Genomic DNA, 22,420 nt, shown 5'->3' on the forward strand with positions numbered 1-22,420 from the left:
CAACTATTCACAGTCGATAATTCAACATATGGCAAGGTTCAATACCTCATATTGTAGGGCAGGAATCCATAACAGAAGGCTCTTCTAATCCTATGGGGAAAGTGCGTTAATATAATAAAAATTCATTTTTTGCGAGATGTGGAAATTAACCAGATTCATTTGGCGCAAAGTGGCAGCCTAGGGATCCCTGCGAGCATAAAAATCCATTTTATCCTAGCGATACGTAGAGACAACCAATAAACTAACTTATTTGTAAATTGTTATGAATAGGGGATGGCACTTCGTCCCATAAAGATAAACCCAATACGTGCTGCCTTTGATTTCTTTATAGGAACAGGGCTAAAGTACGTCTAATGTCTCATATCGCCCGTAAGCGGATGACGAAAAAAATTTGCCATCGATTTTTTGTTTGGATAGGTTTCCGACCATGATGCACCGCGAAAAACGTTAAATCGACATACATGAAAAGGTAAATAAAGTTTAGTTATGATACAGAGGCCTTTTTCATTTGTGAATTACCTTTCGCGAAACAAACGACAAGAGAGGTGCCTCAGCGTGCTCTCTGTCGTGTGCCCTGGCCAAATCATTTTCCTTGATCTTAAAATGATTCATTGCTACTTGGTAATCTGTTTCGTTGAACTTGACAGCCATATTAAACGTCCTAATTAAAAATACTTCTCCGAGAGGCATTCGCTGAGAAGCCTATGTTCCAAGAGATTTTAACATTAATGTATTAAAACTCAGTGTTTACGGTAGAATGCACTTCGATATTCGAACAGATATTCGAACTCTTAAACTTTTACAATATTTTGTCTGCCACTTACATGTGGACTAAATTTGAAGTTCATGCGCGTGGAGTAACTAAAGTTTTCACAGGCTCAGTTTTGTGTAAATCCAAAAATTGATTTTTCCCATAAGAGTTAACACAGAGTAGGAGGCCATTTTGAATTTCAATATTAGGTAATTTGTTTCTCTAGTGCCAAATTTTGCACGTAACACCTAATTTTTATTATTTCGAGAGTGAATGGTTTTAAGTTTACTTACGAAAAGTTTGAGCACAAATTTCAATCTTCCAATTTCGAGGCGTGTATATAACGTCAGCACAAAATGGTACAGAAGATAAAACAAATTATTGTACTTGGTTGTCAGTTTGATCATGAAATAAGCAAATTCTTTCATATGCAAGAGAAAAGCTTCGACATTGTTAATTAATAATGGTGTCTTATTTCACCGTCTGTCTGTCTCCCTACCAATCTCTCTGTCTCTGTCTCTGTCTGTCTGTCTGTCTGTCTGTCTGTCTGTCTGATAATCCCACCTTGTTCAGTTCAAACCTATGTAAGTTAGTTTATTTATTTCATCTGGATCATCCATATAGAGATTGAATTTCGCCTCAGGGGATATAAAGGCCGCGTCGAGCAACACATTTGTAACTCTTTCCTATTCGTTTGTTCAAGTGATTGCCCTCAAGAAGGATTTGAAGAATAAATTGGCTTCAAGTATTACTACTCAAAGGAAGCCACCGTGTGAATAATTGAGAAAATGTGACATTTGGCATTTGTTTGTCGACGATCAACTCCGGTTGTATAATTTCGTATAGCTGCAAATCGCCAAGCTTAGCCGTTGATTGTGTAACGTACTAAACTTTTGATGCGGATTCGAAACAGTCACCGGAAGGTATTACGTAAAATTCGTCATTAGTTACGGGAGAAATGGCAATTAGTTCAAAATACATCGCCTCTGGAAAAGGATTAAATTTATTTGTGAAGAAAGCAACGAGACTCTCGTTCGCTGCTATAAGAATGATAGATGATTTGGGATGTGAGATCTCAGGCTGAAGGCAAAACCCGTGAGCTTTAGCGGGTTAGGATCTAATATATACATATGCCTGCTTCAAATACTATAGGTTATCATAGGGCGACATTGCAACAAGGGGATATGAAGAGGGTGAAATTTGTGTTTTAAAGTTCAGAGTACCGTATTGCCTGCACTTAAATGTGCTATTTGCGTAATTATTACGGTGAAACCAAAATGGAGAGGGATTGTAATGTGTTCAAACGAGGATAATGTGTACATCGCCAGTGATTCCATGGACCGGCGTTATGCGTTTTAACGTGAATTTGTGTCCGAGTACATCTTGCAGCGGAGGTATTGTCAGCGTCTCGGACAATACAGAAGCCTACGATGTACGAGGATAGAAATCCCGGTACATATATTTGTGAATAACCTTGTTAATATACACCTCTTCAGTCAAATTTTACCAGAAAAAGTCGAAATGAAAGCGTTTTTTGGGGATGCCCGTCGCGCACTGCGTCGCATGATCGCGAGCAGACTGGGAACGCGTTGAGCGCGTGTCCGCTATTTAAAGCTCACTGAGCGAAACTTCAACCCGCGCAGCGCAGTGCACGTGGTAGAAATTGTAGTCCAGCAGCACAACTTCACTCAAATTCACAGGTTTCGGACTGATCATTATTCACTGCATGAAGTACCGAATTTTAGATGTACATTTATTTGTAAAAAATGTAAAATCTTCTCTTGTTTTTCCCCATGTAGACGTAAAGGTGTTGTAAGGTCATAGGTCAAACAGTTTCCATGAACACCTGAACTCGGCATCATTGGACAACGCATCTCTGATACCGAAACTTAATGCACGACGAAACTCCATAGATTACACGCACAGGTGTATAATAATAGTCTTTATATCTGTAAGATCGTAGCATACACTAAGCAACATTTATTGCATACAGATTTTCACCGATGCAGTGGGAATGCATGTTCACAAACCATTACAGTGTTGAAAACAACCTAGATTAACTCAATCATATTCCTGGTTCCAAAGTAAATTTCACAAAAGTAGAGATTTAGCCCAATATTAAAAGGACTGTGTAATCGGAGACTAGGTAAGCGATATTACAAGTTTGAAGGGCGAAGTGGCGTCACCTCTTCACGCTTGAGGGATAACATTTATCATGATTTTTTCGAGTGAAAATCGAGGGCAAATTAAATTTGAAATTTGGGGGCGCTGTTGCTAGCGGTGACCTTTCCCCTACAACAGCGGGTCAGACGAGACGGTCGGCAGTTTACAAGTGTTAGTGAGCCACGGGCGCTTACTTCTCGTAAGATTTTACGATACAAAAATAAACATTTACGTCCTTTCTCTTATTTCAGTCTCCCTTGATGTAATTTACTAACACGTTCTGCCCTTTGTGGGGTATTCCCACATCAATAAAAAAGTTTAATTCAACATTTATCGTTTTATTACAAGGAGCATTTTGGTGGTATTAAATTTGAGATAACCAACATCCGACCAACACTTTAATTATTGTACATAACGAAAAGCGCAGTCTGAAGTTTTTTGACCCATTTCACGAAGAACGGAGTCACTCTTTGAGATGGTGTCCTGTGTACGTCATCGGCCATTTGTTACCTGTTGATTTAGATTGGAACATTCTGGATTTGTGAATGTGTTTTGTTGGTGTAGAGAACGGACAAGGTTTGCAGCATTTTGACAAGGGATGAGATCAATTCAAATGATTGTTATACTGAAAAAAAACTTAACCCGCTCATCATCATCAGCATATCATCATTGTCATCATCATCATCATCATTTAGAATGGCGATCAATGCCTTCTTCTTCTTTTATGATTGCAATCTGTCTACGGTAAAACAGTTTCGTTAGAAAGTCTAATTGATCGAAAGTTCTTCCCCGACACGCCCATGTACATAGCGATGACAGTATCTTTTAAGATTAAGACTTACGTTGCCAAGGAATCCGTATAATCTGCGAAATCATAATGGTGGAAATATATACACGATGCGCTCGTCATCTTCACCTTGACGCCCTAGGGAAGTCATAAATTTACCTCCCGGCAATGTGATGTTTGAAGAATTATCGTGCCTCTTTCATTTGAAATACGATCTGCTTTAAGTAGACTCGGCATCTCATTGGCTGATTCGTCCACGTAACACAGATCATCCGAGCGATGATCGCTCGTAAAAGCCAGTAGCATAACTCATACGTACGTCATCGAAAGAAGACAAACGATTTAAATCTCACATATAGTCCGGGGAATTGCAATCACCCAAGTAGGTTATATACTTATTATCCGAAATAGAAAGCGTCAAATAACCGAAGCAAACTCGATATAATAACGCTAAATCTTGTTTATTTCTTGGCTTTTTCCTGACCTGGGATCATGAAAACTAGATCCATGCGATGAAAAAGGAACGATGCGGGGGATAAATCTCCCAATGACGTACTTGGCACCGGGCAGCCGCACTGCCACCGAGCAAAGGTCGCCGCGGTATTTAAACTTCTAGAAAGGGATTGTTTGTCTTTGACAGAGGAATTAATCTCAAATCGCAGACGACAAGCTCGATAGCTGGCGTTTGTTGAATGAAAGATTACTCAATTACCGCTCACTATACGCAGCCGAAGGCCCAGGGATAATGTTCAAAGCTGAGGGGGTATACTAGTTTAGTCTCAAAATAAATAGAACAACGGGGTTAACGTCGGAGGGGGTCACAAAATCGCGATAAAGCACTCAAGCACCCCTCGCTACTCGCAATTTCGAATTGCACTCTGTTGGGAATACTTGCAAGTACTGATATATTATAGCTCTCATTTTTGGAAGCCACTCTCCAGCTCCGCACCAGCTCTCCCACCTTTTGGTTCTGTCTCTTCTTTGTCCAAAGGGGCCACGACGATTAGCTTGACTTTGTTGGGTATGTACATTTATCACTGGTATTTAAGCTTCTTTTGCGGAATTACACAGGAAAGCCTCTCTTAGAATTATCATCTTTGAAACGTTCACCCTCTCGCGTAAAATTCGCACTTCAGCGCGCTCTTGAAGTAATTTAAAATTAGATGTGTCAGATCTAACCCTATCTTATGCTATACAAAGAGTCCTTTGTTCCTTTGTTTTATTCAGTAACTTGACATTTGATGACATACCTTTCGTCTCATTTTCTTTGCAAATTCTTTTAAATGTAGTCTCTCGTCTTCAGCGATACCTGAATAAGCACACATCCTCGCCAACTTTCCTTCGAGGTCGGTCACCTTTCTCAAAAATATCAATATCTCTTGTCAGTTATGTAGCATTTTTATATACACTTTCAATTCGTCGAGTTATCTTTCCTTATTTTCCCGGTCGTAAAGGTGTTTCATTCGTGCCTTCCGCAATGCTGAAATCAGCCTCTTGAGTCCAATGATGGCACGCTTATTTACGTAGCAATGTCACTTCTTCGCCCTAAACACGGTATTGTGTGGAATCTGGAGTAATTTTGTCGAAGACGCGCGGTTTGAATAGCGGACATATTTCAAAGCGATGTAAGAGTGCGTCATCGATTTTTACACTTTCAAGAAGAGCTTCTGTTGATTTCATCGATATTCAACATGCGTGTCGAGGTCATGGGTTTCTCGAAGAGGTAACACCGGTCTACTTCCCTATCAGTTTATAAAATCGCCCTATTTTAGCTTTATCTGTAGTTACCATGGCTATATGGTGTACCGCTCTTCTTCAGGGTTGATTCATATCACTAGATATCCTGGACTTACACATTTTTCATTTAAACTGCTTCCGACATCAGTTGAGCCAGACAAATTCGATATTACCATGGCTGAAATATCTAAAAGTAATTTGTAAACCATTTTTCACCGTAAAAATCTGGTATAAGTCAAGACATAATCATGGCGCAGTGATTTTCTTGACGTGGAATTAATATTGCTGCTTGGAAGTCGTGTTGTAGCTGAGTAATTTAAGTGATTGTGTCCACGTTAAAGAAATAGGTCGCCTTGGAACACGATTGCAAACTTTTAAAGGAAATGAATTCAGCGTAAAATTGGAATGAATTTTTTCTCCCTGATACGTTCCTTCGTTGCAAATCACTGCAGCCGCCTTGAAGGGTGATTCACGTGTTAAGGTAGTACGCGTCTCGAAAATGAATGGCTTAAACTTTTACTCAAACTTTCCTCAGTGAAGCTTTCAACCATTCTGTTTCCAAATCAAGAACAAAATTAAGGGTTACCGTGCAAAGTTTTGAACTGGAGAAACAAATTAACTAACATTCACCGATATTTGAAATTCAAAATGGCCGTCCTCCCTGTCACGGTGTGACTCTAAGGGGAAGAATAAAATGATCGATTTTTGAAAAACTAAGACGGGTGGAAATCTTTATTACTCTACGAGCTTCAAAATGAGCCCCCATAAGTGGTAAGCCAGAAAAAAATGGTACAAGTTTGAGAATCCGAATATTTGTCCTCGAGGCGCATTGCGCATTCTATCTTAAGGTAGATGCGCCTCGAAGACAGATATTTGATCTCTTAAATGTTTACAATGCCTTTCTTATCTACCACTTGTGGGGGTTTATTTTGAAGCTCTTGATGTAAGAAAACTTTTAACCGTCTTAGTTTATCGAAAATCGATTTTTTTTCCTGCATAGAGTCAAGATAGGGATGGCGGCGGCCATTTTGAATTTTAAAATATTGGTAAGCTTAAATCTCGGGTAATTTGTTGCGCTAGTCCCAAAATTTGCACGGTGACCCCCGATTTTTATTCTTGATTTTGAAAGATAATGGTTGAAAGGCTCCTTGAGGAGAGTTTGAGCAGAAGTTTAAGTCTTTTATTTTCGACGCGCACACTACCTTAATATATCACCTTGATTGAAAAGGCGACAACAGCTTAAAACAGAAATGTATCATTATTCACTGCAAACTGAGTTTCGCCAACAAATCCTCATTTTGTTTATATATCAAAAGGAAATTCACTGGCCAACATTGTAAATTTCAACCATAAATAAGAAAAAAAACATCGTGTAAACACTCTGAGTTGTATTTAAATAAAATTATATAGGATATTTTCTTCTGTGAAAAGCACCAGTAATTGAACCATGGAATATTAAATTCCAGTTTATGGGAGCTTTACACACAAACACCGTATTAGAATCGTGTGTTGTCCTGACAGACTGAGATCATTTTTCTTGATTGGCAGGGTAGAGACGACAGTAAAGTGACAAATATTCATCGGTTGGAATCACATTTAAGACGGCGAAACTGCATCTGAACTTGCTACAGGTCATCCCTTAAATACTTGTCGAGCTCTTGAACCAGTTGGCTGAGTAGCATTGCAGAGTGCCACGGGGGCATTAAACTTGATAAGACTAGACGAATCTTTCGCCTGAATGGAACGGCTAAATTGCTCGAATGCAGTTATTTCCATCGTGAGGCGCATATGATCTAGAGCGATAGCAGTCCCTGATGACTATATATATATTTTTTCCCATTTTATTCGTACCATTTCAAAATAATACGACTTAAAATAGTATTACATACTATTAGAATGACATAGTATTACAAGAGGGACTAACATTGAATCTTTGAACATTTTTGTCTCATTTAGTGTTGAATGTTTATCGTCCTCAACTTGCTGCTGATCGAGGACCCAGGTACTTTCACATACATCGCTTTTTACACTTCGCGTAGCTCAGGAGGATACGTTAATGGCTCGTGTTAATCAGTTAATTAATGAAGTTATTGGCGACTGAACTTTCAGGTTCGCATCCGAGTAATTCGCTGATTCAGCCATTTGTAGGCGGCGTGTTACGATCATAGGGCTTTTGCAAAATGTTCATGAACGATCGAAGACTCCACTGCTTTGCAGGAGTGGCTCAGGGTAGTATACATCAATGCATGTATGTGTGTGTACACACTGTACATTGTACATATTTTGAGAATACCCGAACAGCCCTGTTCCCCATAAAGATATTTCAAGACCACTTCGATTTGAAGATTTAAGTTTGTCACTAGAAAAAAGTCAGAATGTAAAGAAAATGTGCATGGATGAGAAAAATCTGCAAAGAGACTTGTTTATAGTTCCGTTTCTCAATCACAGTTGGTTGTGCATCGGGACAGAATTCGATATCATATGTGGACGTTGTCAAGAAGCATGTTGAGCTATTTTGGAAAAAAACCAAAGGCCCACTACTTGCATGCATTGAGCAGTAACATTAAGCCGTGTCTCCGAGCGTTTTATCGACGGCACTAAGATGTAAGTACATGGCAATTCTGAGATAAACGCACTATTAATTCAGAGGCCATCCCATGAGTACGGCAGGTCTCCCAGTACAATTTAAAGGTCACGACACCAGAGTGATTTAAGCAGAAAAGGCAGTCGTTATCGATGTAAACGTCGGCGAATTTCATAAGTGAAAACGTTAAAATACGGCTTCTGACGTCAACAAAGCGGCGAGGTGCCATAGCCCAAACACACGATGGACCGCAGTGTTGTCCCGCAGAGCGACTCATGACGCGTATGATTGATTATGGCGATTATTTGACAGGAATATGTCAAACATATCGATTTATGGCCTGTTGCTCTAATCGTTGGAGACTTTCGTCTTATCAATATGGCCTTGAATCAGGCGACAAGGTTTGAAAGTACACAGAAAGCTCCCGATGCTGAGGACAAGCTAGAAACTCTTCTGCTCGCCTTGTAAAAACAAATGAACAGACATCTAGACCAACACACGATCATTACCTCAACACCACTGCGTATACTTTCAACGTAAACAATTCTACGGCAGACTTTGTACAGAATATTTAAATCAGTGATACTTGTATAAGTTCACGCAAACTTTTGATAAAAACAGATTTAGATGATTTAACTGATTTGATTATGACTTGATTGGATTTATTTAGTATAATATATGGCATTGCAAACACAAGCGAAAACACTACAGAAAAAGACAAGAATAATTTTGCTTGCATTTCCCTTGTAATTCAACGAGAAGCTTACACAATAAACAGCACAGGAGAAGGGGCACTATGCATTCCGTACACAAATACAAAATACAACAATTTTACTACAAAAAGAGGACAACATCATTAGCACACTTCAAGGAGGAAATATGAATTGATGATGCCCTGAGTATCATTTGGAAGTCTGAACACATCAATACCAGCTTTATGAGTAAAAATATATTGTGATCAAACCTCTAGACCCCTCTGGAATTAAAATAATATAGGTGCCTGACCCAGTAATGTGACCGTTAAGAGTATTCGCGCTATGATACGCCAAAATGCTCAACAAATTAAAATTGTCGTTAAATTGAGAACAATTTGCTCGTATGATTTCCTAAAAGGCACAATTTTGTCGACGCCAGCTGCACTGAATGTCCAGTCACGTGACCTTAGGTAGATATCTGTTCAAAAACGAGTGTTCACTGCGCCTGCAAAATGCACTCGAAACCTCCATGCAACATCTAAATTCTAAAGAAGACAGCTTGAACTTATATTCACGATCGCTCATTTCTACGAATTTGTCGACCATAAATTAATCCCATTTCTTTGGCTCATCAACTTTGTACGAGCATGGTTCTAATCCGTCCATTCCTTCGGCATTTCAACCCGTCTGTGATGATTAGCTGTTTCTTTAATATCAAGATCAACGTCAAATACCGACAATGTGATGCTGAAATAATAAAGATAAATTGACCCCGATAGACAATCAAACATTCTTTTAAGAAATTGAGAAGGGTTATCGTGAAGTCGATCGCAGCAGCAAGCTTTGATGGAAATCACAGTATCTCCGTTATTAAATACAGAAGCTACGTGCAGAAAATTATTGTGTAGAGGACACACGTCAATAGTAGTCAAGTAAAGGATTGTCTCTTGAATGGCACTGAAAATAAAAATTCAACTTGGCCAGCTTGCGGTGCTGTTCAATACTTCTCTGAAAAATTACCTGATAGAGTATTATATTTTCAAAGGCGAAACAATTTTTTTTCGACAATCACTTCTTAATTCCTCTAGAAGCGATGATAATTCATTCCTCGCTCATTCTCGCATCATATCTGTATCTTCATGCATGGCCTTACAGTTCGGCGTCTCTAGAATTTACTTTTTACGGCCACGTTACTGGTATACGTCGGACGTCTCTCGCCCGATGCTACCACTAAATAATCCAGATCTCTCCCGTGGCACGGTCACGTGGTGCACATATCAATAAATTTCAATTGCTTATGAGCCTTCTCAGGGCTTACCGTAAAATGTTATGGCCACCAAGGTACATACAGCGTTTTATGCTTTCGTACAGAGCGCTAAATAATCTCAATTTCACAGACTAGGATTTCCATCTTACACCGTTAGCGTACTTGTAGTCTATTTCGTTTGTTTTAAAAACAGGAGAAAAAATATCATTCAAAAATAATAGTTTCACTTTTCCATATAACCTGTAGATTAAAGTATACGTCGAATACCCATGTAGTTACATAAGGCACAATATACTGTGAGGATAAAAAAACCGAGATCGACATCTTTGTAACGCAAGGCTACTTTCATAATTCTCTGTGAAAAAAAAAGGTAAAAATGCAAGATATCCACTTGTTGGAAATTGAATACTCAAACGCTCATCAAGCAAACGTTTAACTTTGATTCTCTTTCAACATCAAGAATAAAAATCGGGGGTCAACGTGCAAACTTTGGTACTAGTAAAACAAGTTATCAAATATTTACTGATATTTGAAATATAAAATGGACATCTCTAAATTAAAATTTCCCGATGTTCAAAAAACTAAGCCGGTGAAACTTTATTTACTCCGTAAGCCTCAAAATGAGTCCAACACAGGTTGGCCAAAACAATATTTGAAAGTTTGAGAGTCCAAATATCTATCTTCAGGACGCGTTCTACCTTGAAAAGGCACAGTACACGTAGTTGTTGTAACTATTTGACTTAAATGACTTCAATCAAAGCTAATTCAAACTAACAATTTTGCCGAGTACCTGTAACATTTTAGACTATCTGAAATAATGATTGCCACTTGCATTATTAGCCCCGTTGTTTGGCGACTTCAAAAGCGTAATGGGTCTGTGCAGGCAGACTGCATGGCCTGCACTGACTGGGAACTCAATTACGCAAATAACTGCTTGCTCAGGAAGGATTGCTCCAGGACCTGCCTGTTGACCAGCAAATTGACTGTATAATCAACGTAATGCACGAATTTATCAGCCAGACTGCCGCGATGACGCTAATGAAATGCTTTGTTTAGGGAAGGTCTGTGTTTTAAAGTTCTGTCAAACTCTCTTTTGTTAAGTAAAAATATTGCGCTTCGCGGATACTGCACAGCTTAGTGGGGAGCTTAGTTATTTAGGTCACTTTTCAACAGCGAAAAGTGGGCGAACTTTGGGTAAACGTAGGCAAATAATGGTATTGTAAGTTACTATATTTGAACAAAAGTGTTTCCTCTCGTCACGACTTGAATTTCCTACAACCGCTATGAAAATATTGATCATGGCAAAACCAACATTTTTTATTTTATTTTATTTTATTTGATCATCAACAGCGCCATCAGGCAGCCACTTACAGACAAAAAAATAAAACAAGGATAAACTACACTAAAATTTAAACAAACAAAAAAGTACTCTAAAAATCAAACAATGACAAAAACAAATTAACATGTCTTTTAAAAGTTGAATGAGATTCTTCAAAAACATCGACATCGCAAACCTTATCAATCAGATCATTAAAAAGTCGTGACGTACGTCCAATCAGGCCATTTTTGTAACATCAACTCTACAATAAGGGATATGTAATAGAGGTCTATGTCTAGCAGAGTATCTAGGTACGCATAGGCCATAAAAACCTGTACAATCTGTAGAGTCATAAGAAGATAAAAGGCATTTACGCACAAACATACAATCATAAAAGAAAAAAGATAGTAAGAAATGATAGATCGTAGGATCCGTTAAGATAAAGTAGATAGTTTCCACAACGTGTACGCCATTATAAGATCTGCAAATGATCTTTGATGTTTTCATGAAAACTGCAAAAATATACACTTTCTAAATAAGACGATGCCGTATCAATTTATGCGGCTTATGGTTGAAATTAAACGGGTACTGAATATCTGCGCAGTGGCAAACGATACAATTACTCGTATCATCCTCACCAGGCTGACGGGATTGAGAGTGGTGCCCTGTGAAACCTAGCGTTTCAAGCTTTCCCGCTGTTTTTTCCTGCACGAACTGCACAGCTACCGCTTGGTGGCAAAGGAAGCGGGCCAGTGCGTTAAAGGTCGTATGAACGAACATAAGATGCCATAAATCAAGATTTACGGAGACCGGGATGATCGAACCACCCTTCGATGTAACAAAATCCGAAAGTCAACGATGCAGGGTTAAACAAAGACGGCAAATCATCACTGATTGACTACATTACCAATGTTTAAACTTCACAAATTTGCACCCTGTGTGACCACCCCTCTTAATTTACAACCCGTCAGCCATATTGCTTTCCCTTCCATGTAATCTCTCGACTCTAAAGCCTATAATGCGATTGCTTAAGTCAGCATAACTCACAGACAGTGATCAGTCAAAATTAAATAAGCTTTCTAATAGGCTCTTTTTTCTTTCCAGGGCCTGTGGTTTAAATAGTAAATTATATAATATTATGCAAAGAGTAGGAGGATATCTGCTTAATCATAGGCATTCTCCAGGGTGCAAGGCTAAATTCATTCTCATAACACAATCACCAACCGATCAAGCCCCAAATGCTTTCGAAATACGTTTTGCCCACGTCGTCGGCCGCCGATGTTTGCAACATGAGATATCATATTTCCTCTCAAGGGATCGTTTCTCTTTCCGAAATCCGTCATCGATCTGCGAAATAGTTGTTGCCTAGGCAACGACTAGTGAAATCTTCTTACCCTTATCTTTGAAGTGTGTCAACAGTTTTACATTTTCCTATATTCCTTCGGTGCATTGGAAGATGTTTCGGTTGACATTGCTTTGTCTAGTCCGACCATGTCTCACCTTGTCTGTGTCAAAATGTATTCCTCTAAATTTTAAGATCTTTAGTACACTTAAAGCAAAATGATATTTTTCACTTTTGAATCTCATATCATCAAGTGTCCATTGATGTCGGCAAAATCGGAGATGGCTAGACACCTGGACGATCGGACAAATCAGGAAAACAAAAATTAAAGGGATGAGAAGCAAATGGAAATTCGTTGGGCAAATCTTGTTAACAGATGGCCTGAGAGAGAGAGAGAGAGAGAGAGAGAGAGAGAGAGAGAGAGAGAGAGGGAGAGAGAGAGAGAGAGAGAGAGAGAGAGAGAGAGAGAGAGAGAGAGAGAGAGAGAGAGAGAGAGAGAGAGTAAAATGATATTGAGTCACTGAATGGAAAAAGCAAAAGTTTTTAAGACTTCGTAACTTTTACCAACTGATTTGAATTATTTTGTTGAATAACTAGTATGTATGTATGAATGTATGTATGTATGTATGTATGTATGTATGTATGTATGTATGTATGTATGTATGTATGTATGTATGTATGTATGTATGTATGTACGTACGTACGTACATACGTACGTATGTATGTATGTATGTATGTATGTATGTATGTATGTATGTATGTATGTATGTATGTATGTATGTATGTATGTATGTATGTATGTATGTATGTATGTATGTATGTATGTATGTATGTATGTATGTATGTATGCACGTGACACGTGTGTGTTTACATATATATATATATATATATATATATATATATATATATATATATATATATATATATATATATTGTATATGACTTTTTATGAGTATAATTCATAGCTGCATACATACAACTACAGACACTGATATGTCTGTGAAAATTCACGTATCTTGATATCAATTCAATAAGTGTGAATCCATGAAGATCTGCTTATTTCCATTAAGTCAAGATTTCGTGTCATATTTTGCGTCACCGGCTGGATACTACTTTTCAGTAAACACAAAAGATATGTTAACGTCCGCCAAAGAGGGTTTTGAAATATTGAATGTAGCTTTTCTTGCTGAGTATGATTTGATCGTTTACATTTTCAATGTAATCGAAAACGTGTTTTCGATAAGTTGTTAAAATATCTCTGTGGATGATACAATTTTTGTAAGTGGTTGACCGTGTAGTCGTCAGTTATGCACGACTGGAAGGTGTCGGCACACAGGCCCTGATTATTCTGCAATTTCTTTGCGATACAGTTGAGCTCTGCGTATGAAGTGGTAATTTTGTTTCTAAAAGGTAGAACGCACTTCGGGGACAAATATTCGTGCTCTCAAATTTTTGCCAGTCTTTTCTGATCTACCACTTGTGGGGGTTCATTTAAAGCTCTTGGAGCAAGAAAAATTTTCACCGTCTTAGTTTTTTGAAAATCGAAATATGAGAATGTCATTCTTCATCATATAGTGAACACACGGATGGCGGCCATTTTGAATTTCAAATATCGGTAAATGTTGGGTAATTTGCTACTGTAGCACCAACATTGCATGGTGACCCCTGATTTTTATTGTTGATCTGGTAAGAGAATGGTTGAAAGTTTCACTGAAGAAAATTTGAGCAAAAGTTTATGCGTTTCACTTTCGAGGCGCATGCTGGGTTACTGTGTACTTTAATCCTGCCGATGTTCACTGCTGCAAGTTGCATCACGATTTACGCACCTTTACACGCGACAGTGCTTCAACATTGTTAATGATCTTTAAAATGCACCTCGAGTTCTAAAACATCGCAGAAAAGGCACAAACTTTCACATAATCGGCTACATGGGGCTCAAGTTGGTGATCCCAATTCAAACAAACGATAATTGTGGATCCATGCTGCTTGTCGCATCGTGTCATCGTCAACACCTGTCATGATTACGTAACACGAACGGAAAAGTGAGTTAACCACGGTTCACTTTACGGATGTAATTTCCGGAGCAAAACAAATCATGTACGTCTAATAGAATTCAAATTAAAACAGCACAACTCTAGTCGAGACGATGGAAACACTGGAAGCGTCGATGGTGTGAGCGCCACATCAGTTACAATCGCTCGACTCAAAGAGAGCGTCGGGCACAGATCAAAAAGAAAACGACTACTTATCAGATTCCAGCTGAAAGTCAGACAAAAATCCCGTTCCCTTAGTTTCAATTTCCTCTCTTTTCAACCAGAGTAATCGTTGCCAGGTTAAACATTGCTTGAGCTCGAAATAAACACGCCTATACTACACTAGGCTTTCATTAAAAAATTACCGAAGGCTCTCATAAGCTGTTATTTATAACCATCAAGGCCGATAAGTAATTACAGCAAATACTATCAATAATTATTAAGACCTTCGCAGAAGTATTATTTGTGACGGGGAGACAGTAGTCACGTCGAGTTAAAACACTTCATTGATGTCTCAACGGTTGGCACGTTTCACAAATTGAGAGGAGGAAAGAGGCAGAGGGAGGGAGGGAGGGAGAGGAAGAATAAACAAATAGAAAGAGGGAGGGACAGGCAAAACAAAGAGACGGAGAAGGTATAGAGATGGACTGGGAAACTCGATTTTTTGGTATTAATGTTAAATAGACATACGGTGAGTAAATTCCGAAACCTGAATTCAAGGATGGATGGACGATTTTCACTGTTACGTGCATTTGTTGTGTACTGATACTTATCATCGTCTGGAGGATGTATTATGCTGGTACAAATCTCTTTTTGTGACAATCAAGCAAATTGAGGGACTTGTTTTGTGATGCTAAAGAGTGCAGGTCAAATTGTTCAGAACTGTTGGGAAACGAAGTATCCTATAGGCACGGAATAAATTACAAGGTAAGACTAGCGACAGTTTACAATCTTAGACCATGCTGTCATTACAGTATCTTTAAATATGGTGCGAAGAGAACAGAGGAAAGATGTGACTTGAACATGACGTTAATCGCAGCCAGGTCAAGCTAGCCGTAGATAAGGTATGAAGAAGATAGGTTCATTATTATGGATATCATCTCAGAAATATCACTGGTTATAGGTAGGTCAAATTGTAACACCGATGGTGGCGACAGTGCGTCGAAACCGCGTCATTTATACGACGGCGATGGATAAGAAATCCAGTTGAATGTTTGAGTAAAGTAAAATGTTGCTTCAAGATGGTGTGGCTTCAAGACGAGAGCTTCGAGATGAGAGAAAATTCCTAAAAGCATAGAGGAAGATACGCTCTAAGGTATGCAGACAGAGCTTGGCTTCAATACAGTGTTAAAACGTTACAAGGAAATAAATGATACGATGCCGGCAGACGGGGTATCCATGGAAAAGGGGTAATATGGCATATTAAATCCCCTTTCAAAAAGCCCATCAAAGCATCATAGTGCATTATCTCAGGGCAAAGGTCGAGAGGCTCGTCAAAACTCTTTTTCCCGCGAACAAAACACCAACGAGCACTTCAAAAACAGTCCGACAATCATTACCATCTTTGGGAGATTAAATACATCAGTTTTGGCATTATTTAGCCGTCATAACCGTTTCTCGAAAACTGGCTCTGGGATACATACCTATAAATTAAAGGTTTATAGTTTAAGACATTAGCGTTAAAATGGAATTCGCTCTGGTAATAGGCGACGACGCGGAAAAGACTTTAAAATTGTAAAATTGACTCGAGGTAAAATGTTAATGCAGGTAAGGAAAGGGGCAAAGCTTCAGGGAAAGTTAAGTCTTAACATTTTTGGAAACGCTCTCCTGACCTTTAGGACGTGGTGAGTGTTTATGGTTGATACATTTTGATTGCATCAACATGGTTGAAAGATTGTCACTGAAGTCTTCATGCATAACTAGAGTAAAGACGATTTTATAAACAGTGCCATTGTATATGAATGTATGTACACCATACAAATGCGTCCATAAGACGACTTTGTAGATGCATTTGTACGTGTATGTATGTATGTATGTATGTATGTATGTATGTATGTATGTATGTATGTATGTATGTATGTATGTATGTATGTATGTATGTATGTATGTATGTATGTATGTATGTATGTATGTATGGATGGATGGATGGATGGATGTATGGATGGATGGATGGATGGATGGATGGATGGATGGATGGATGGATGGATGGATGTATGTATTGATGTATGTGTGAGTTTTGTATCATAGTTTTAAAGCCGGGGTCCTGGGGACACATCTGCTGGGTGATGAATGATGACAAGAGATGTCTCTTAGGGAAGCAATATCATGAAAATGAATATCCTTTTACAATATAATTTAATAATAATAATAAAGACGCTAAATTCTCAGCTTCCTGCGATTGCAGAATTCTGATACCGTTCAGCCACGTGGCAGTATTTGACACTCCGTCCCTGTATCTCGGTGATAACAAACCCGTAGCCCTCGAATTAAAGAGGTTTACAATTATTTGAGAATGCAAATAGCAAAAACTGCCGTTTTAAGATTAATGGTACCATGTCGATTTTTTTTGTCGCGTTTTCAAGAAAATGCTGAATCGGACATATATCTCAAGTATCAGTTGGTTCACCGATCAAACAATTAATATTGCTCGGCAGTAACGTCAAATTTTTTTTTTTCACTCGGAATGTGAATAAGTTGGCTGCATTATCGAACGCGCTCTTAAAGATGCAATAATGATCAAGTCTTGAATATGCTGAATTGCTACAGTCAAACAAATCGGTCGAAATGATATTATACAGATTGTGTTTCACAGGGTTTACAAGGCTATTCGAGTATGCGTCTGTCTGCTTAGAAAACATTATGAAGATAATCCACACCTCTTCATAATGTGAGTTGACATTCTAGCTCCCACAAAAGCAAATCAACGCTTATTCATTGCATAATAACCCCGGAAACCAACACATTATCAAAGCCGGATTCCCCTGGTTTCTGCAGTAATTGGCCAAAATGAAGCACCAAACTGGCTTAGATTACATCCCATGTGTATTGTAGCGTCAAACAGAAGAGCAAGGTGATACTATGTAAAATAATTCATACAGTCTTGTTACGGATGAAGGTGTTCTGGTGTGGGAAAAAGATGTCAGGAACTGTCGCTTAGATAAAGAAAAAACATGTTAAAAAGGGGAGACCATTTCCTTTTTTAAGTGGCCGCAGTTGAAGACAGGGTAAAACAGTGTACCTTTTTTTCAAAAATAAAGAACTGAGTGATCAAATAGACTTGTTTCACTGCTAGAGCGAAATAAGGCGAACAAATGAACACAAAGCCAATATGTAATGTTAACATTAAGGATAAAATGCATAAATTTCAAGCACACATGGTGAAAAGAATTTAGATGACTACCTTAAGATTGCTGTGTTTCCTTCAGCCCATCATAAGAAAAGGAAATTTCGATCCCCTTTCCATCGTCAGCCGTCGTCGTCATTGGTGTTACATCACGGAATAGTCTGTTGCTTGCGTCGTGCAGACGTACTTCTCCAACAGCGGCTTAGTTGAGTTTAAGCATAGCTGTGCCGGCCGCGTTTTCTACATTCCATATTCAAAATATGTGCCTAACCCTCGAAATGATAATAAATGGGCGCGACTTGCTGGATGATGTGACGTTTTCAATGCAATGTGTGGATATAGTGCATTCAGTCTATGTCCAATAAGGCAATCCTTACAGTTTAAATATACCAAACCTAGGGGAGTAATATCGGACTACCTAGCAGAGCAATTGAGAATGGAGAGTGAAATGGCCAAGACAAACAGGAACAGTTTAATGCTAATTGAAACTCCGTCTGCCAAAACTAATGAATGTCCCGACATATAACGCGTCAGAAATAAATCCACTATCAAGACAATAGAATATTGCATGGTTCGAAGAGGTGTAAAAAATCTACGTGTCACAATAAAACAGTCCAGCGTATACGAGCACAGTTTGTTTCGTAGCTTGAACCTACGTTTCAATAAACACTGTGTTCCGAGTAGAACTGTGGGCGACGGCGGTACCAGGGATGCGTTTTCGATGAATTTGACAATCTAAATGGCCAAAATAAAAAACGTCATTTATGTACTACAGAGTATAAATAGATTATAAATATTTCACATCGAACAAACATCGAGTTTAGATTGTTGTTTCAAACCGTAGTCGTGGAGTCAAAATGTAACTCAACATTATGGAAAAAACTAAATCTGTGGGGACAGTTTCCAGATACGATCAAATACATGTGTAATCAGGCTCTTTGTCTCTGAGACTGTCTCTGTCTGTTTGTCTGTCTGTCTGTCTGTTTGTCTGTCGTCTGTCTCTGTCTAACTCTGTCTCTCTGTTTCCTCTCTCTCTCTCTCTCTCTCTCTCTCTCTCTCTCTCTCTCTCTCTCTCTCTCTCTCTCTCCTCTCTCTCTCTCTCTCTTCCCCCTCTCTCTCTCTCTCTCTCTCTCTCTCTCTCTCTCTCTCTCTCTCTCTCTCTCTCTCTCTCTCTCATTCTCAGAGCCATATGTCGCGACACAACAGGCAATTACACTTGCATTTTCTGTGATATTGCGTAACAGATACAGTGTATGTGTGTATGTGTGGTTTCTACATCAATTACAGTATAGTTTAACGCGGATTGATGGAAAATGGACACTCCTAATAGTTGTTTATCGTCTTCACACGTTCAGTCAACGTCTAATCTCGCGCGAGTGAAAAATCAACTTTGAAGAAAAAACGCTTGGAAACATCATTACGGGGTTGTTATCGAACACCAGATTGTTACATCGGATATGCTCTCCACGTGTGACGCTCTTCCGTGTGCTACACATTCAGAAACCCAATGTTGATCATCCTGTTCGCTGCTCAGTGAAAAGAGATGATTCTAATTTTGTAAAATGAACGGGAAAATTCTGCCAATTATACGTCTATCTCCAAATCGAGTCCACTTCCTTCTTATGTGAAAATTAATTTATCTTCTGACGCACAGATGCCATTATCTGACGGTAAGTGCAGTTGGTGAAATGTTTCAAACGAGTGAAAAGGCGTCGCCTTGCAGTGGTAGTAATTACTTTCAACCTGGGCAGGCAAAACGTGAAGAGGGCTTTGTATCATAGGGCTCGGCTAGATTCTATTCTCGGCTACAGCTGATGCCATAGATTTTCTCCTTAATCAAAGTATGAAATTCAAATTCCAAGGGGGACAAAACAACTGGTCTACAGCGTTAACTTGATGTTAGTAAATCTTGCCATGATCTATACGGGTTTTTTGTAATTTTTAGATTTAAAGTCAGATTTGAAGACGGCAATACTTCATACATTTCAAGTAATTACCCGTAGGCTAGTTTACGTATAGTAGGCACGAAGTGCTCTGTACGTTACTGATCAGTCTGCAAAGGGTTTTGAAGCCTAGATGAAATAACAGAAAGGAGAAAATGTAGAGCCTTGGGCCAATCATCGTATCCGTAACATTCCTCAATACGGATACACATTTGGCGTAACAGTTCTCATCCGGGTTTTCCCAATAATGTGCTATCTTTCAATGACCCGGATGCACTTCAAATGCACCCTTTCCCCGACGCCACCGATAGCGCATTCCGGGACAGATATGATAAAATGCCTCCTGTCTGTCGTTTAAATGGTATTACATCATTTTCGGCGCTGCACGAGACTTTACGAGAAACAATGTTTGACTGTCAGTGTATATGACGATCGGTGAGCAAACAATCAACTGCTTATTAAGGACCAAGTCTTTAGTTTGAATACTCCATTTCAATGTGTCACGTGATTAGATCCCGAGACTATAGAGCCAGGGTGTATTACCAACTGGTCTGTTGTTCACTGGCAAGCCTGAAACATTCAATGTTGAATCGACATGATTGGATATATGTTTATAAAATACCCTTTAGAAATCGCAGTCATTAATGTCAACATTTAAATAACAAGCATGATTAATTATCAGAAATGGGAATTCTGTTCTTTTTTTAAACGTTTAAAACTTCCAGACACAATATTCATTCATGGGGACCTTTCAACATTTTAAAATCTTCCCGGACTTTCATAAATTTGCGACATCACGCCAAATAATACGCCTTACCGCAGAGACTTCCCTCTTTTTATTTCATTTCGTTTGAAATATTACTGCACACTTTGTGAGAACAATATGACATTTAGAGCGAAGACACCCCTCATCTCAAGAAAAGTACAAATAAAATGCATGCTGAGGTGAAATAGCTTTTTACTTCTATGACCAAATATGCGAGTCATAGTCGAGTCTCTGAGAATGATATCTGTGAGTAGACAAGTCCGAACGAATCTGCGATTGAGAATTATTGTCACGGACGGCGGGCTATATTAATTTTCAAGCTCTATAGTCCAGTCATTTTAGGGTTTAACTTAGGACTAATTGCAACAGAAATTATTTCTTCACCATGACCTTTGGAAAGGTCTCACTAATGACATATTAAAAGTATAGGAAAATCTAAGGGGTGCAAATTTGTTAAATTTGCATATATTCAAATTAGCTATATATCGCCTTTAAAATGACTGCTACACTCACATTTTGGGCATGTAAACTAAATTCAAGTGATTTTATCATTGCAACACAATTTAGTAAGGTTCAACAGGTTATTTTCTAAATGTCTTGAACAATAAAGATTATGCAAATTAAGTAATTTGCATATATTCGCAGTTTTTCCACTACTTCAGACAAAATAAATGTTTAAGCTCATATTTAAACAATTTTTTTCTCTATGAAATTGTTAAGGTTTTGCAAGAATTACCTAAAACAAATGAGGTTGACCTAATTTGCATGCTAATTATTTTAATACAAAAGGCCTAATTTGCATAATTGACACAAACGGTCTTCTGAATGCAATAAGCCTACAATAGCTTCCATTGACATTTTCTGGTTATTCAGAAATGCAATGAATAAAGAGAAGAGTTTCAGAGCATTACTGTTTAAATAAAAGGAATCAGAATTCTTTCTTTGAATATTCTTCTTTCTTTCACGACGATAAGGTTATTCATAAAAAAATCATTGGACGTGTTCCATAATTTGACATCAATTGTCATTTTCAGTCATTTTCTCTTACAACATGTTCGATTGCAGTAAAATTTTTGAAGGAATATTTTATGCTTTTGGTCACTATCTTCAATGATGATGGAAATATTCAGTTACTAATAAATGGTTCACCACACTTAACGGTTGTGCCTGTGAATCATCTTTCTCATTATTAAACTGTCATTAGTATAAATACGAACATCATTTGAATCACCATGATGGTAGTGGGATGACAATTATTATGATAGTCATTATCATATCAAAATTTCTTCCTCTTCCTCTCTGTTTACATCTTCCTCTAGGTGGTTCATTTGTTTACAGCCAGAATCCTTTCGTTGACAACAGAAAGTCTAGATTTTGCTTTCTTCCGGGGTTATTCATGCTGCTGCAGGTCATTGTAGAACCCATAAGTATGGGGAAGGGCAACTCAATGAAAAGATGTGAAGCATAGGATGATATAATTGTACTGCGTATCATATCAGATCTTAGATGTGCAAGTATCACTCGTGGGGCTATTATGTAAAGGACTTCCCATTTGCAGATTATTAGACTTTTGTATTATTACCAATAAGATCGATCACTCAAGGAATTGAAAGTCTGGCCACTCTGAGGTGAGACTTCCATAAGGTTCAAAATAGAGGATAACCAATTTTATGATGATTTGATGTCAAAAT

General features: G+C 38.4%; 2 protein-coding genes across 2 annotated transcripts in view; one reads left to right on the forward strand and one right to left on the reverse strand.

Moving 5' to 3' along the window:
- LOC139139173 (cholecystokinin receptor-like) overlaps positions 1-18,385 on the reverse strand; it is a 46,751-nt gene extending 28,366 nt beyond the window's left edge. Inside the window, exon 1 of the mRNA XM_070707984.1 lies at positions 18,078-18,385. The gene's annotated coding sequence lies outside the window, so the exon portion shown is untranslated. The remainder of the gene's footprint in view (positions 1-18,077) is intronic.
- The window catches only part of LOC139139174 (galanin receptor type 1-like), a 46,576-nt gene continuing 28,647 nt past the window's right edge, over positions 4,492-22,420 (forward strand). Inside the window, exon 1 of the mRNA XM_070707985.1 lies at positions 4,492-4,722. The gene's annotated coding sequence lies outside the window, so the exon portion shown is untranslated. The remainder of the gene's footprint in view (positions 4,723-22,420) is intronic.

Source organism: Ptychodera flava, chromosome 8 (genome assembly GCF_041260155.1).
Source record: "Ptychodera flava strain L36383 chromosome 8, AS_Pfla_20210202, whole genome shotgun sequence".
Taxonomy (NCBI): Eukaryota; Metazoa; Hemichordata; class Enteropneusta; family Ptychoderidae; genus Ptychodera; species Ptychodera flava.